General features: G+C 35.9%; 1 pseudogene across 1 annotated transcript; it reads left to right on the top strand.

Annotated features, from left to right (window-relative positions):
* The first annotated feature begins 13,016 nt into the window (after positions 1 to 13,016).
* LOC306642065 (anaphase-promoting complex subunit 16-like) lies at positions 13,017 to 13,380 on the top strand (annotated as a pseudogene). The gene has a single exon. The product of its transcript is annotated as an anaphase-promoting complex subunit 16-like (transcript).
* The last annotated feature ends 3,777 nt before the right edge of the window (positions 13,381 to 17,157 follow it).

The raw sequence follows: 17,157 nt of genomic DNA, 5'->3' as shown, positions 1-17,157 counted from the left end.
TCTATTTCATTGCTTGAAATTGATTTATTTAAGTTGTGTATATCTTCCTCGTTCAGTTTAGGCAATTCATATGTCTCTAGAAACTTGTTGATGTCTTCGAGGTTTTCTGTTTTGGTGGAGTATAGATTTTCAAAATAGCTTCTAATTATGTTTTGTATTTCACTCGTGTCTGTTGTGATATTTCCTTGTTCATTCCGAATTTTAGTAATTTGAGTTTTCTCCCTCTTTCTCTTTGTTAGTGTGGCTAAGGGTTTATCAATTTTATTTATTTTTTCAAAGAACCAACTATTTATTTTGTCAATTTTTTGTATTGTTTCTTTTGTTACAATTTTGTTGATTTCGGCTCTGATTTTAACTATTTTCTGTCTTCTACTACTTTTGGTGTTGGTCTGCTCTTGTTTTTCTAGGGCTTTGAGCTGTAGTGTTAAGTCGTTTATTTGTTGATTTCTACTTCTTTTGTTGAATGCGCCCCATGAAATAAATCTTCCTCTCAGTACTGCTTTCATAGTGTCCCAGAGATTTTGATATGATGTGTCTTTGTTCTCATTTACTTCTAAGAATTTTTTAATTTCCCTCCTGATGTCTTCTGTTATCCATTCATCGTATAATAGTGTATTATTTAATCTCCAAGTATTGGAGAAGTTTCTGTTTTTTATTCTGTCATTTATTTCTAATTTCAGTCCATTATGATCTGATAGAGTACAAGGTAGTATCTCTATCTTCTTGTATTTGCTAACAGTAGCTTTGTGGCATAAAACATGGTCTATTTTAGAGAAGGATCCATGTGCTGCTGAGAAGAAAGTGTATTCATTATTTGTTGGATGGTATATTCTATATAAGTCAGTTAAGTCTAAATTGTTGATTGTGTTATTGAGATCTATGGTTTCTTTATTCAATTTTTGTTTGGACGTTCTATCCAGCGGTGAGAGAGGTGTGTTAAAATCGCCTAGTATTAATGTGTTGTGGTCTATTTGATTTCTGGATTTGAGAAGGATTTGTTTGACATACATGGATGAGCCAATGTTCAGGGCATAGATATTTATGATTGTTATGTCTTGCTGATTTATGCTTCCCTTAAGCAGTATGTAATGTCCTTCTTTATCTCTTCTGACTAGTTTTGGCTTAAAGTCCACATTATCTGAAGTGAGGATGGATACTCCAGCTTTTTTGCTGTGTCCGTGTGCATGGTATGTTTTTTCCCATCCTTTCACCTTCAGTCTATGGGTATCTCTTTCTATGAGATGGGTCTCTTGCAGGCAGCATATTGTTGGATTTTTCTTTTTAATCCAATCTGCCAGTCTATGTCTTTTGATTGAGGAGTTCAGGCCATTAACATTCACAGTTATTATTGTGATATGATTTATATTCCCAGTCATTTGACTCATTTTTGTTTTTTGACATGATTTGGTTTCTCCTTTATTTGGCTATTCCTTTAGGCTAGTTCCTCCCGTTGCTGATTTACATCGTTGTTTTTCATCTCTTCCTCATGGAATATTTTGCTGAGAATGTTCTGTAATGCCGGTTTTCTTTTAGTAAATTCCTTTAGCTTTTCTTTATCGTGGAAGGATTTTATCTCATCGTCAAATCTGAAAGTAAGTTTTGCTGGGTATAAAATTCTTGGTTGGCATCCATTTTCTTTCAGGGCTTGGTAAATGTTGTTCTAGGCCCTTCTAGCTTTTAGGGTCTGGACTGAAAAATCTGCTGATATTCTTATTGTTTTTCCCCTGAATGTAATCTGATTCTTTTCTCTCGCAGCCTTTAAAATTCTGTCTTTATTTTGAATGTTAGGTATTTTCATAATAATGTGCCTTGGTGTAGGTCTGTTGTAATTTTGCATATTTGGAGTCCTATAAGCCTCTTGTACTTGGTTTTCCCTTTCATTCTTGAGATTTGGGAAATTTTCTGATATTATTTCATTGAATAGATTGTTCATTCCTTTGGTTTGTTTCTCTAAGCCTTCTTCAATCCCAATTATTCTTAAATTTGGCCTCTTCATGATATCCCATAATTCATGTAGATTCTGTTGATGATTTCTTACCATCTTCTCTGTTTGGTCAACCTTGTTTTCAAGATTAAATATTTTGTCTTCAATATCTGAAGTTCTGTCTTCCAGGTGATCTATCCTATTGTTTATGCTTTCTATGGTGTTTTTAACTTGGTTTATTGTTTCCTTCATTTCAAGGATTTCTGTTTGGTTTTTTTTCAGTATCTCTAACTCTTTATTGAAATGCTCTTTTGCTTCTGTTATTTGCTCTTTTAACTGTTGATTAGTGCGTTCATTTAATGCCTGCATTTGTTCTTTCATCTCCTCGTTTGCTTCCCTGATTGTTTTAATTATGTACATTCTGAACTCCCTTTTGGACATTTCTTCTGCTGTGCTGTCATTGGGTTTTATTGATATAGTATCTAGGTTTGTTTCGGACATTTTCTTCCCTTGTTTTCTCATATTGGTCAGATGTCAATGGGACTCTGTGATATTGTAGATTTCCTCTATTGGCTTATAGTGACCCTGTAGATTTCCAGTGTATCACCTACCAGCCTTCAGTAGCCAGAAGTCTTGGATTAATTTGATAATGCAGTGCTTCCGAAGAATGCTGCCCCTAGCCTGCTACCGGTTCCAGGGAGAGAGACCTGGAGAGGTCTCTTGTTGCACAGCCCTGGTTCCAGAGGCTGGTTGTAGGTTGGAGGTCTCCACTGGATTGGGGACTTGTGGCTGGCTCTGTGTAGACAGGCTCTCACTGGGTGATTTGCCCTGAGAAGCTAGCCTAGAGAGGCGCTTCCCGCTGGAGGGGGGCTGGGCTGCTTGGGGGAGTCCCTGGCGCCCTGTGCTGGTCACTGAAGCAACCTGCGGGCGGGCTGGAGCTGGCAGCAGGGCTGGCCGGAGCCGGCCGCGCTGCTTCTGTGCAGAAGGGCTCTCACTGGGGGGCCTGTTCCGAGAGGCTGGAGGATCTGTCCCTGTGGGCGGAGCCCACCGCCAGACTGCACCGAGCTGCCTGGGGAAGACGCTATCTGCCCTGTCCCACTCTACTAAGCCACTCGAATCCGGGCCTTCCGCCCAGCTGAGCTTCGCTGGGTGAGGGAGACTTACCCCGTGGTTCTATCTTAGTCCGAGTCTCTCAATGCCTCCCCTTCTTGAATCCTAAGTTCTGGGGCGACTGGAGATGCAGTCACCCTCTAGTCCGCCATCTTGGATCACCCCGTGGAAAAAGCCTGCAGCTGGAGGGGGACAATGTTGCCTGGAGAGGTCTCTGGCTGCCCAGCCCTGGTCCCAGAAGCCGCTTGCGTGTTGAATATCTCCACTGGCTTGGGGACTTGTGGCTGGCTCTGCGTCGAGAGGCTCTCACTCCACAGCACTTTTAAGTTACAGTTGTCAGTAGTTGAAAGGAAGAAGAGCTGCTTTGTTCAACGCTGATTTTCAGTTGATAGGCCAAGTAGTGTTCCGAAAACTTTTCTTTGAGACATTTTCACTATTTTGATTGACTTTTTGTCTAAATAAGTAAACATGCATAAATTCTTAATAGATTTTAGTTATTAAACAAAAGTTCCCCTAGTCTGAGAATAAGAGAACATGCTACTTGGAAATAACCTTTGGTTATATAGTTTGGTAGAAATGGAAAATGCACCTCATCCCTACCCTTATACCAGAAATGCCTTGAGAAGTAGCCACTGTGTTTTGAGTGTTTTATGTGAGAATCAGGCATCCCCTTCCCTTCTCTTCAAAGAGGCAAGAAAATGATTTAAATAACAGAACTTTGTAAGTTGCAGGCATTTTTAGTTAGACTTAAGAAGGTAATGACCTACTGTGCAAATTCAAATTTCTTATAACTGCTGAACTGTGGTACTTGGAATTAATGATAAAGGAAAGAATGATTATCAGTGATTTCTTTCACTAATTTTCTATATTTGTCAGTTTTTGTTTTAATGTATATTTTAATGTTATTTATTGCAAGTACCTCAATTGAGGATTTTACCTTTTCTCTGAATAAGATAACTTTCTTCCTCATTTTTAACTTGTGCTTTGGATTTTGTTTCAGTTGATAATGATAGTGCCACCTTTGTTTATATTTCCCTTTAAATCATTGTACTTCTCATTACATTTGCTTTTTTTTTCATTTCTTTTGGGTTTGTTTAGTTGAATTTTACTTTAATAGTTGAATTTTATTTTTATAACCTACTGAGAACCTTTGTCTTTTAACAGATATTTAATGTACTTGTATTTTTTTTGTCAAAATTGATCCCATTGGTTTTATTTCATTGATCTTGGTTTTAAGTTCTTCCTTCTTTCTGTTGTTTTTAAAGATTTTTCTATTTGATATAAAATTTTGTCTTTGTTTAATTTAGTTTTGATTTTTTAAATATAACCTGCTTTAAAATCTGCTAGGGATTATTTTTAATTTTTTAAAAGGTTTTACATATGTATAATACCTAGAATTCATGGTAAGTCAAGACTGAGATGGCATTTCTTAATGTTCCTGGTCTACTGAGCAAATTTAAGTTTTACTTATCTCCTCACTTTTCATTGATATGATCGGAGGTCTGATCTCAGATTATTACTAAATTGCTATTTAAATAATGTATAATATTTTTCATTTTGCTCTGTTATTTTCAGAATAAAGAGACCCTGTTTTTGAGTGATTTAACAAGTATGTCAGTCAGCATTTCTTCTGGCTGAATGCTAGAAAAGATCACTTACAGTAATTTTCAAGGAGAGGAGAAGGTATATATTGAAGGTTTCAATAAATAACATCTATCAGTAATACATTTGTGTTCATAGGCACTTTTGGTCTTTTTTGGTCTTAAATATTTTTAGAAATATTGTCAGTAAATTTGTCAGTAAATTTTGGTGTAGATTTTGTTTGTTAAAATGATCAAATTGTCTTGCTTTGGTTTCTTTTTGGTTATAATTCTTAATTTATTTTGAAATCTTGAGTAGCATCCAAGGAGGAAATAAGGTTTTTATGTTTAATAGAATAGCACATGAGCTAAAAATAGTTGTTTCCATTTCCAGAGTATGTGCTTATTTCCAGATGAAGAAACTGAACTCTGTGGCATTTGCATTTGCTGTACTTTGTGGTCCACATTCTAATGGGGAAATTGAAGCCCAGTCAGAAGTCTGGCATGTTTGGTTTTGGTTGTTGTTTTCCTCTCTCATTCTGCAAATATTTTCCCAGTACAAGTGTTGCAGCAATTTAGAATATATGGAAAGAATGATTACCTTTAGCTTGTTACAGTCGGGAGTCTCCATTCTCTGAGTCAGTACTGGAGAAATTAAACATCAGTTGTTTAAGGCAACTAACATGCCAACAATTTAAATCTAATTTACTCTTTTCAGGAATGTGCCATTTATTATATATAGGCTATTGCTTGAAGAATACTATGTGCTTCAGAGGAAGTACTTTGCTGGGAAGAAAAATCCTTTATGCTTTTTTATTCTTTCTTCTGGATAATTGTGAAGTGCTAACCCTTTTGACACTTATTGGTGATTTGCATTGCCATTTCTGTATTCATTTTCTTTTTTTAACCTACTCTTCATGGCAAACTATCACTATCCTGAAGTTATACTGATGGAAAAAGTTAAATCTTGTTTCAGAGTGATTTATGAAAGTCCATTCCATATTTTAAACTTAATGCATTTGGAAATATCACTGTTTTTCTCCATTGTATATGTTTTCCCCACCTATGAGATCTGAGTATTTGTGTGTGCATGTGTGTGTGCAAGTGCGTGCGCATATTTTAATCAATATATCCTAAATGCTCCTGCTTATGGAAACTGAGCATTTATCCTCTTTCCTAAACACAGATGTGGTAAAACAAGACAAAAATGTCTTGTTTTTTTTTTTGTTTGTTTGTTCTTTTGTTTTTTTCTTAGGATCCCAACCAGGGATCTCAGAAGGTATCTAAAATCTGTATTTACATCAGATTTTCCACATTAGCAACTAGAAATATTTTAACTTACCTTGGCTATAACTAAGCTACTCTTTAAATAGAATAATAAGTTTCTGACTTAGAATATTGAAGATACTTTTATATCAACTAGATAATGGATTTAATAAGAATTTCTGATTCTATTGCCTATTATTTATTGTGGAAAGAATCTTCTCCCTACAGAATGACTAGGAACAAGATGTTAAAAAATATAAGCAGGGTGGAGGCCCATTGGTTTGGTCAACTTTATAGAAGACCTGCTTCCCTACTTATGAATCTGCCACCCATTCCATCCACCCACCCTGCCTGGTTTTTCAAGTTTCTTTGGAGAGTAGTATATTTAGGGCTCTGTTGAATAAAGCATGTGTTGAATACAGTGCATGTGTGGCAATTTAAAAAGCAGAAGGCTGTTTCCTAGAGCATCCCAATTTTACATATTATTATGAATTCTTGCTTTGTTCTGCATGTGTGTGAAACGTCTTTTTTCCTTTTGTCCAGTCCCTCTTTGCTCTTGTATGTTCACATAACTAGAAGGCGGCAGGACTACATTTATCAGAGGCAGTAGGAGGAAGTAGAAAGGCATGAAAGAGTTACTGTTCACTTTTCCTGTGTAATTCCCTCTGATCTTACTGAGCTGTAATTCCTTTTTTGATGTGAAGCATTCCGAGACTCCTTTAACCTCCTGACCTGCTTGCACCACGTTTGTTCCAGGTGGTTACGTAGGCGAAAACTCTTTTTTTTTTAAGAGTAGAAATGGCTACTTCTCCATGAAATAGGCTAAATTCCTTTGCAGTCTGCAAAGAATTCCCTTTCATTTAAAACAACAACAGAAGGTAACATACTGGCTTTCAAATTAATATTTACCAACCAAATTTGTTGTTGGCTTGAGTAGGCTTTTTTTAGTTTACTTGTTCCTGGTTTAGTAAATTTCTGGTTGAAGATTACATATTTCTTTCTAAAAATATGCTTGATAAATGGGTTTTGATTCTAAAATGATAAATTTTGACACTAACATCTCACTTTGAGCCTACTTAATCAGTATATCATTTTAAGTTGCCTTAGATATAAAGCTGTTGCAGAAACTGCAAAGTTTCTGGTTCTTTTTTAGTAAATTTAGAAGGTTAGAGTTAGGCATAGTGAAGATACTTATTTCATACTTTTCTGGTTTTGGAAGTATATAGCAATTCATTTTGATTCCACAATTTTAAATACATACATTTAAAAAAAATTTGGATGTTGAAAGACCTTTATTTCATTCATTTATTTATATGCAGTGCTGAGACTCAAACCCAGTGCCTCACACATGCCAGGCAAGTGCTCTACCACTGAGCTACAACCCAAGCCCCAAAATACATACATTTTTGTGGTTAGCAAATAGTTTCTGTTTTTGCCTCTTCCACTTAAGTTTTAGAAGAAAATGTTATGCTATGCAGTATAAGAATGTGTCAACAGCTGTTTATCAGTTGAGAGGACAGGAAGTACCTATGCCAACACTGTCACGATCTCAGGTAGTAAGCTCGTGTTTAGACATGGCTCTAGACACATGTACATTTACCCCTTCTGCTTATAGCACATCTTTGTCCTTAGTCATCAACTTGGGAACCTAGAGTTGTGGGGACAGAAATGATACCATCTCTTTGAAGGAGTTTCTAGGTTAAGTTTGCCAGTGGTTTCATTCCTAGTTTTTTAAGGAATCTCTATCCTGCTCTCCAGAGTGGTTGTACCAACTTGCAGTCCCACCAGCAATATATGAGTGTACCTTTATTCTCACATCCTCATGGACATTCATTGATATTTGTATTCTTGATAATCGACATTCTGACTGGAATGAGACCAGATCTCAGTGTAGTTTTAATTCACATTTTTAAATTGCTAGATAAGTTGAACATTTTTTCATATATTTGTTGACTGTTCTTATTTTTCCATGAATTGTCTATTACAGTTTTTTTTTTTTTTTGGCCCATTTATTGATTGGGTTGTTTGCATTTTTTTTGTTGTTTTTGTTTTTAGTTTTGAGATGGCCTGTTTTTGTATTTCATACTGAGAGTGAATGTATTAGAAAACAATATTCATAAGATTCTTAGATGTTGTGTCTCTTCAAAGGTCCAGAAATCACACCATCTAGATTCTTAGTGTTAATTTGTCTACAAGAGAGACTCTTAAGGATTTGAAGATTCTTAGAAATGAACTGCATGGAATTCAAATCATTTTGCACTCTGAATAATGTTTTACAATTATACCATAGAGCTTTTAACCCTGAAGAAACCATGTTTTTCTATCAGACTCCCGGCCTTAATAATAGCTATATAGCTCTGAGACTATTTATTACTTTTCTTTCTTGGTGAAATGGGGATAAGAAACTTACTTCTTTAAGAGCATTTTATTTTTGAGAAGCTAAAATCCTAGCTCCTCTGAAGTTCCTCTGAATTCTGCTTGAAAATGAAAGTTCGTTAGTTAATCTTTCCCCATATATAACTTACACATGGCTGAAAGACACCAACACTTTTAACCTTTTGCCTAGATATCTCCAGAGCCAAATCTGCTATTTTATTAGGGATGTATATGTGTGTGTGTGTGTGTGTGTGTGTGTGTGTGTGTGTGCGCGCGCATGTGTATGTGTATAAATAATTTTTTCGGTTATAGATGTCTCATCCCAAACCAAATGCTCCATGTTTTAAAATTTTATTATAGAAGCTCATTTCAATGTACCTAATTCTATGATAAATTACAGCCATTTTATTATAATTCACAGTTGTGGATTAGGGAGAGTGGCAGGGTTATCTGGTCTTTGTTCTTCATGTAGCATCAACTGAGTTCACTTGGAAGTATTCAGTTGGAGGATAGGCTGAATGAGGTTTGGAGGATCCAAGACAGTTCCAGTCACATTCCTGGCACCTTGACAAAGATCACCCAAAGGCTGGTATTAACCTGGGATTGTCACCACCAATAGCTTCTCCATACAACAACCCTTCAGTAATTAGGTATGATGACAAAAGAACATAGGACAGGAATGAGAAAATAGATACATTCCTTTACAGAGTTCTTATGTTGTATGTGTAATGGTATAGTATCATTTGAGACATTGTGATATTAAAATATATTTTAAACACTGAAGCAACTCATGAAACTATAAAGTATACAAATATATAAAATAAGCCAGCAATAAGATGAAATGCTGAAAAATATTCAGTTCCAAATATGGCAAGGAAAAAGGAAAACAGAAACAAGAGGAGATTGGGACACATTAAAAAAATGACAAGGTGGTTAATTCAAACCTAACAATAAAAATAATTCTATTAAGTTTAAATGGTCTAAATAAAGGTGGACATTATGAGGCTCAATATTTTAGTAAGGCTTAACGACAGTCCTTTCATATCCATAGGGATACTTAATATAGCAGATAGTACCAATCCTGTATATAACGTTTTTTCCTATATATGTATACCTATGATTAAACTTCCATTTATAAATTAGGCCCAGTAAGAGATAAATAGCAATAGGTATTAATAAAATAGAACACTATAGCAATATACTATAATAAAATTGCCAGCTTCACTACTCATGCACTTTGGAGCCATGTAGTAAAATAATGATTAAACACAAACACTCCAGTACCACGACAGTTGATCTGATAACCAAGATGGCTACTAAGTGGCTAATGTTGAGGTAGCAAATCAGAACAGATAGAGTAAAAAAGGAATGATCCTCTTCCCAGGTGGGATGGAATGGGACTACAAGAGATTTCATCTTGCTGCTTAAAACAGTGTACTACTTAAAAGTTATGAATTGTTTATCTCTGGAATTTTCTGTTTGACATATAAAATCAAGTATTTGAAATCGTGGAAAGTGAAAAAAACAATGGGAACAACTGTATATAATCTGCATTAAATATTCTTCAAATATAAGCATATAGGTTACAAGTGAAAGAATGGAAAAAGATATACTTTGCATACATTAATCCTTAAGGAAACAGCAGTATTTTTTTAGTATTTTTTTTGTTGTTGATGGACCTATATTTTATTCATTCATTTATATGGGGTGCTGAGAATTGAACCCAGTGCCTCACACACACTAGGCAAGTGCTCTACCACTAAGCCACAACCCCAGCCTGAAACAGCAGTATTAACAGTTCAAAAAGGATTTAGAACAGGGAACATTATTAGCAATATCGAGAGATATTTCATAATGACAAAAGAATCAGTTAATCAAAAAAAATTATCCCAAATATTTGTGAAACCAGTTACAGCTTTAAAATACTTGAAACAAAAGCTGACAGTACATGAAGGAGAAATTGATTAATGTATCATTATCGTTCACATATTCAACACTTGCAGCTCAGCAGTTGATAGAATGAGTAGGCAAAATATCAGTAAAAAACAGACATTTGGAACTATATATTTAACTTATTGGACTTATTTGATAGTTATAGAACAATGTGCTAATAGTAAAATACATATCCTTTTCAAGTACATGTGGGAAATTTATCAAAGTATGTCATGCTAGATCGTTAGACCAGTTTCAATAGATTTTAAAGATTTAAACATACAGAGTATGTGCTCTCACTCTAAATTGAATTAGTGATCAATAGCAATAGATATCTAGAACTCTCTCTCAAATGTTTGGAAATTAAACAACTCACTTTTAACCATGGATAAGGGACAGATCAGGAGAAAAATTAGAAAATATGTGAGAACTGAATGAAAATGTAAACATCTTGCTCATGTCCTGCATGAGCAAGGGAATGGGCTGGTTGTGAAATAAAAGCTAAGAAAGTAGTATCATAAAGTAAACACAAAAGACCAGAAATATATAGTTAAAGAGCAGAGGCAGTGACAGGTTGAGTTGACCAGAGAGGTACGGGTTCTAACAAAGACATAGCTCCTACTTGCTGTATTTATTGTGGTATAGATCAAAGGGGGTTTGTAGGAACTTCTTCACAAAAAACAGGAGAGGGGTGGGGTAAACAGGCTGTTTGACTCTTGGCAGGTTATTACCACCTTTGGGGCTGTGTTTGAACTTGAGCTGTGAGCTAGATCAGGGTGCCAACGTGAGTTGGGCATTCTCACACCAGAGGTTTCTGCCTGGGAGATCCCAAAACAGAGCTTCCCTGTCTAATGGCTCAGACATTGCTCATTTCACACATGGCTCATACATGGCTTCCTGCATAAACATATTTATGGAGTACAACTGAAGTGGTGTTCAGAGGAAATTATATAGCTTTAAAATAGAAAAGGAGAGATCTAAAATATTTTTTCTAAACTTTCATCTAAAGTTGGAAGACATAACAGTAAAACAACCCCAAAGTAAGTAGTAAAAAAAGAAAGTAGAAATCAATAAATTGTAAAATGGAGAATAGGAAAAATTGATGAAACCAAATATCCTTTTTAACAGATCTAGTTAGTTCACCTTTTTCAATGGCAGTTCAGTGCTTTCAGTGTATTCCAGGGTATAAGAAGATAAGCTGTTAGTGTCTTGAGACCCAGGTCCAGAAACACTTATCATGTCAAATCCATTATATATGTTTGTGTGTGTGTTTGTTGGTCAAAGAGGAACAGGGATCACCCAAATTCAAGGAAGGGGATGGATATAGGTCTGCTTCTCAATGGAATAAGTGGCATAATATTTGTGTCAGTCTTAAAATACACCATGATCATAATGATAATGTAGATAGCTTTGACAGCAAGGAGAAATAGACAAATTTGAGATTTCAGATAAAGAAGATTCCATACAAGTTGAAGCTCTATCAGTCACCTTTTTCTTGAGGAATCTGCTCAGCTGTGAGTACTGTTGGAGGGTCAAGATTACTATAGAAGGAAAGAAAAACGCTTAGGAATTTTGATGATCACAAATCTAGCAGTGTGACTGGAACTTAGAGAGTCATTAAACACACAGCTAGTTTTCCCCAAAAGATTTTTACTGAGTCTTCAGGAAGTTTAGGAGACTAGAATGTTGAATGTTTCAAGAAATTTAAAACCTCTGTGTCTGGAAAGTTCTACACTCAACTCAGTCCCCATATTGTTTACTTCCTTTCACTTTCCAATGATGTACTTTACATCCCTGTTGTTGGAGCTTGAAGGGACCCATTAATTATACATTCTTATTTTTCTAGTTTCTGAATGCTTTGCAAAATAGACTTTAGTCCTCATTAGAATAAACTGTCAATTTCATATATAAGAAAACTTGGTAAAAAGAGTGCACTTAGATCTGCATGGTGTCGTTCTACCCCTTCGATTGGATTGACTTGACTTGCCCTTGAATTTACTATGTTGATGAATAGAGAATGTATGTAGGTTTGGCAAGTTTTAGGAGTTAGTGACTGGTAACACATGTAGTCAGTTTCTTACACTATGTGTCTAAACGTGAAAGAAAGGGGATAAAGACAGACAGACAACCTCAGTAGTCTTCCAGTTCCTTTTGTCATCTGATTCTTTTGTTTTATTGTGAACAAGTTCTTCTGATTTTTTTCCCCATAATACTTCTGTTCTTCAGAAATGTAAACCTAGCTTTCATAATCATTGACATTTTTGTCACAACTATTTTAAGAAAAGGCATGAAAATTTTAAAATTCTAGATTTTACTTTTTAACATTATAAAATAATTTTAATACTCAACTATTTATGAATCTAAAAAAATTCAGCTCCAAAAGTTTTACAAATATTTCAAGGAAGAAACAGTTTTCATTAATATATTGCACTCAACCACATTAAAAATTTTTCTAAGATAAGTAGTTTGAAATCCATTAGCCTATATGTGTTTTGTCACTTAATAACAGTATATGAGACTGGACAAACAGGGAATTTTAAAATATTTCAAAATAAGAGTGTCAGAAACTGAAACTTTTAGGAGTAAAAGAGAATATGACATCTACATTTTAGTGAGGTAGTAATAAGTAAGAAAAACGGAAGAGCAGAGGGACATGGAAAGTACTGGGGATTGAAATGGAACAGATTATGTTACATGCATTTATGAATATGTTGAAACGAACCACACAATGATGTATGACTACAATGCACTAGTGAAAAAGAATAACTAGGGAGCACGCTGCTGTCCTTCATTGTGAGCGCTGTCTTTCTGGCTGGCCCGAAGCGGGGCTGAAGAGGCAATTGCTAAAGCTGCTGAGTGAAGTGAGAATTCTACTAGAAGAGATGGCAGCCTCTTTTTCCTCCTCTTCAGCTGGTGGGGTCAGTGGAAGTTCTGTTACTGCATCAGGTTTCAGTGCCTCAGACCTTGCCCCACCATGGAAAGCCCTTTTCATCTACCCCCAAGGAGCTGGAGAGATGTTCGAAGATGGCTCTGAGAGATTCCTTTGTGAATCCGTTCAGTTATCAGGCGGCACCCACGCTCAAACAGGAGAAACATGATCAGCAGGTTGCTCGGATGGAAAAACTAGCTGACTTGGTAGAAGAGCTGGAGGCTGATGAGCAGCTGCTGGGGTTCACACCCTCCTCAGGTTGATGGTGCCCGGATGGTCCCCTCTGGAGCCTATCCAGAGCAGAGCTGGCAAGAGACTCTGTCACAGCTTATACAGCCACTCAGATTCACGGCTTTATCACCAAACTGCTAATTCACATCTACTTGGTTTCCCTGTATCTGTCCACAGCCAACAAATTCTTAAATATGTGATCTTGCAGGGAAAATGTTTGTTTAGAAAAGTATTGGGAATCACATTAAGACAATTTCAGTGAAGCAGGAGGTTTGGGTTAAAGAGATAGTTATAAAATTATCACAAGCCAAGAAGGATTTGTGCCAGAATTAGCCAACTAAATGGCATGCACTTGTCCATCACACAGTGCCTAGAAATTTTCATCAGTGCAGTCCAAGGTGAGGATCTATATATAGTTACACCTTTCTGACCTAAAATTTCTTTTCACAGATGAATGTGGTTTCTCTGCTCTCCTCTTACTATTTTCTCTGCATCTCAAAATCTTGTGCAAATCTCTTCACAGAGTCTTCCCAGTTACTCCAGCTAGAAGTACTAACTCTTTCCACTTCTCTGCTGACTGCATCTAATGTTTTGTTTTTGTCACTGTAACAGCAGCTTTATTGTGTTTGTGTCTGTCATAGCTGCCATCCTAGGTTGTAAGATTATATAAGGTCAAAGATCATGTCTGATGAATTTTTGTCTCCCACAACACTCAGGATAGCCTTTAAGGTGCTCAGGAAATATTTACTTAGAAAATTAAGAATGTACTTGGTTTTCTTCCCATTATCCCCTCTGTCTTTCATCCTATAGATATGTAATGTCCATTTTAATGCCAGTTATTCATTCTTGTAAGTGCACTCCTGGCTGCCATTAATAAGATACAGTCATTCCCCAGCCTAAGAATAAGCTGTATTCCAGAAGTTCATGTCTAATTCTATTGTTCAGACTGCAGAAAGCATTTTTCCACATAAACAACATTATAAATAGTGGTTTGATTCTCAACATCTCTCCCAAGACTGTTTAACTCATGAGTACCAGTGCAATTTCGACTATAGGCAGCTCCCATGTACATCAATGTTTTGTGGGGTTCTGGATATGGAAGTATGTCTCCCATGCCCCAGAAACAGGACATGAACTTGCTGGGCTGAGCCAGAGCTCTGGTAGTGACTCATATTAGATACACCAGTTGCTTTTTAGTTTTCAGCATTTGCATTATAAACATTTACCTACAGGTTACTAGTACATTTATGTCATCTAAATTGAGAGGAAAAGAACAGTTGCTCTGCTGGTCCTCCTCATAGTGAGTTAGGGTGGGGCTTCAGCTGTCCTATCACTTGGGCGGGTCTTTTGTAAGTCAGGTTTTGACTGATCAGTAGCTCTTTTACTATATCCCCTTTCCTGCTCTTCTTCAAACAAGAGATTGCATATTCATGGAATATATATAAACATGGAAAGTATGTAAACAAGGAAAAATAATTTCTATCTTTTTAGGGAAAACACATTTATAGGTATCACCCCATTTGACATCAAATCAATTTTTGTGAACAAGTGATTATCTTTTCTACATGGGCATAATGATGCCTCTGGTGAAAAAAAAATCATGTCAGCGTGCATAAACAACCCTTGAGTGTGACAGTTTAGGTCATTTGGCTATAAGAAAAAACACTGCGTAAATTTCAGATAATTTAATTTATTCAGTCATATATACTTAAGATGTGTGGGAGTTGGTGATGTCAACTTTGACCTCAGCATGATTTGTTTTATAAACTGATTATACAACTACACCCTCATTAATTTGATCTCCTTTCTCTTAGGTTCTGGCGACTTAAACAGTAATTTCAGTCACTTTGCATTTAATGGACAGAGACCATTTTTTACTCATGTGCATGTGTAATTCATAATAGTAAGTAAAGTTATGTTTATGAGGAATATGACCTGAAACAAAATCATTATAAAGCACTTAATAACCTCCCACAGATGCAATAACACAACCCCAGTCCTGCAGGATTGTGCCAAGAACCAGAGTCACATATATAAGATAGTTGTTGGCTCACAGTTCCCTAGCATAAAGGTGAAATTTGAAGAAATGTTCTGAATCATCCTATGCATTTTAATATTTTTATTCAATAATAAAAAAACATTAATTGCTTAATTTTCTGCTGGCAGATTATGTGAGGCCCCTGACTAAAACACCAATCCTCTTTCTAAGCTTACAATTCTTTCCCTGTCCATTTCTGTAAAGAGAGCAAATAGCCTCTGGTCTCCCATTTAGTTCCATCCCCTGCCATGGTGGATCCATAAGTGCTTCCAACTCATCCTCATTCAGGGGGATAACTGAATCAGCAGAGTGGAATCAGAGTCAGAATTTCAGTTCTTTTGCAGCATTGACAGCCAGATAATTCTGGCAACTCTTTTGCGTCTGACCAAAAGTGGCACATGATAGCTCCTAAGGTATACAAACTCAAACCACAGAACAGGTTAGAAACATGTGTTCTGAATTTTTTATTTGAAGATAATTAGCCATATTCATTAGACAGCAGAAAATAAGTTCAAAGCATGAAGTTTTGATGTGACCTACCTTCCTCTGAAAAAGACTCAACATCATGAATTTTTAAAAATAACTACTTTCTCTGTTACTCTATAATAATATAGTCAATAGTTTCTATGGCCTTTTTGTCTTAACATTGAATTTATTATTGTTTTATCAATATCTTTTTACCCTTGAAGTTACTTTTTTAATAGATAGGTGGTTTTCACTAATCACTCAAATGTTTAAACAGAGAATGGATGGTTTGCTTAGAGTTGATAGATTCAGTAGGAGAGAGGAATGAGAAGGCAGCTAATATTTAAAATTATCTTGTTCTATACATATATTTTATCATTCTAATTCCATTTCACAAATGGGGAAATTGGGATTTAGAGAAGTTTAAAAAACTTAATCTGAGCCCAAAAGTCAAGTCAGAAATTGGCTTTGCTTATAGGTCTGGCTGTCTGTAGAAGGAACCTAGTCTTGTAAGTTTTCATGACTTATTTGTGGGAGAAATCATTGAACTCAGAATGAGGAGGTTTGAGTACTTGTCACTAATAACCCTGAACAAATTATTTAATGCTTCAGAGCATCATTTTCCTTCTCTATCATATGGGTTAACACTTGCTCTAGTGGCCATTTTGGCTTGTTGTGAGAAAAATGAGCGAGTGAGATTCAGTATGATCTTATTAGTATAAAAACCAGTGAAAGTGTGAGAAATTCTTAATTCAAGCAAATTAATAAACAGAACAAACATGAAATGAGATTACTTGGACTGTCTTTGTGGTTTTTCATTTCTTAGTATTGGTATGAATTTTCCAAAAATAATGTTCATCAATTTTGCAAGTCACAAGCAATGTGGTGTGCCAAACTTCATCACTGTTCATTTAATATTTCAGTGTAGCAGAGAGTATCTTGGGAGTGTATCAGTCCCTCCTTTCACTTGCCAGGAGCAAACATTATCTTCTATTCTCTATCAATAAGGTTTGACTCCCAGTAGATGCTTGTTACCAGTGAGGATTGTTAGGCAATGTGACTTACTGGACTAGAGTTGACGTTAACATTCTCAGAACGTTTTTCCCCATACTTGTGATGTTTTAGGACAAATCAGAATAAAGTCACATTTTATAAAACTGTTTTCACAAAACTGCTTTTCAAAAATGTTTTCATTGCCAGGCTTGGTGATGAGAACCTATCATCCCAGTTACTTGGGAGGCTTTGGCAGGAGAATTACATGTTTGATGCCAGGCTTGGCAACTTAGTTAGACCCTGTCTGAAGATC

This window comes from Sciurus vulgaris (assembly GCF_902686455.1).
Source record: "Sciurus vulgaris genome assembly, chromosome: 12".
Lineage (NCBI taxonomy): Eukaryota > Metazoa > Chordata > Mammalia > Rodentia > Sciuridae > Sciurus > Sciurus vulgaris.
Note: the sequence above shows the minus strand (reverse complement) of the source record. Positions and strands in the feature narration are given on the sequence as shown.